The 613-nt window shown below is 50.6% G+C and overlaps 2 protein-coding genes across 3 annotated transcripts in view; one reads left to right on the top strand and one right to left on the bottom strand.

Annotated features, from left to right (window-relative positions):
- LIMS2 (LIM zinc finger domain containing 2) overlaps nt 1-613 on the top strand; it is a 49,299-nt gene that overhangs the window by 32,009 nt on the left and 16,677 nt on the right. The gene's annotated exons all lie outside the window — the stretch shown is intronic.
- Nucleotides 1-613, bottom strand: part of GPR17 (G protein-coupled receptor 17) — an 8,428-nt gene that overhangs the window by 2,824 nt on the left and 4,991 nt on the right. The gene's annotated exons all lie outside the window — the stretch shown is intronic.

The following is a 613-nucleotide window of genomic DNA, read 5'->3' as shown; positions in this document are numbered from 1 at the left end:
AATGGGACAAATAGAGGCAGGCACTAGATTGGCAGTTAGGAAGGGTTTGTTGTTTTTGTTGTTTTTTACGTGTGACACCAAAACATTGCACTAAAATTAGAGTTCCTAATCCAGCATTTTCACTGGAGACAGATATCTGTTATAAGAAAGCTCAATTTAGGGCACACAGCTTATTTCTGCATGGCATGATGGGGGAGTTCTGTGGCAAAACAACATATCTCAACATGTATGCAACATGAAGAACAGTCAGCCAGGTCTGAACGCTCACGTAGGTTCTTGGCCAGAGTGCAGGACCTCCATCTAACCCAGGAGGTGCACAGCCCCACCAGCGGAGATGCCTTGTTGGACCTAGTGCGGCCACGGGTGATGACCTGGTGAGGGGGCTGTGGGTGCTTGACCACCTGGGCAACAGCAATCATCGCCTGCTGGAATTCACCATCCAGAGCAAGGTGGCAAAGGCATGCAGTAAGGCAGCGGCCCTAGATTTTAGGAGGGCAAACTTCAACGAGCTATGGAGGATAGTTGCAGAAGTGCTGAGGTCCCGGAGAGGAGGGGAGCCAGGTGTCTAAGGAGAGTGGTCGCTCCTTAAGGAGACGATCCTCCAAGCCCAAAG

The sequence above is a fragment of the Crocodylus porosus genome, unplaced genomic scaffold, assembly GCF_001723895.1.
Source record: "Crocodylus porosus isolate Cpor-Errol unplaced genomic scaffold, CroPor_comp1, whole genome shotgun sequence".
Lineage (NCBI taxonomy): Eukaryota > Metazoa > Chordata > Crocodylia > Crocodylidae > Crocodylus > Crocodylus porosus.
Note: the sequence above shows the minus strand (reverse complement) of the source record. Positions and strands in the feature narration are given on the sequence as shown.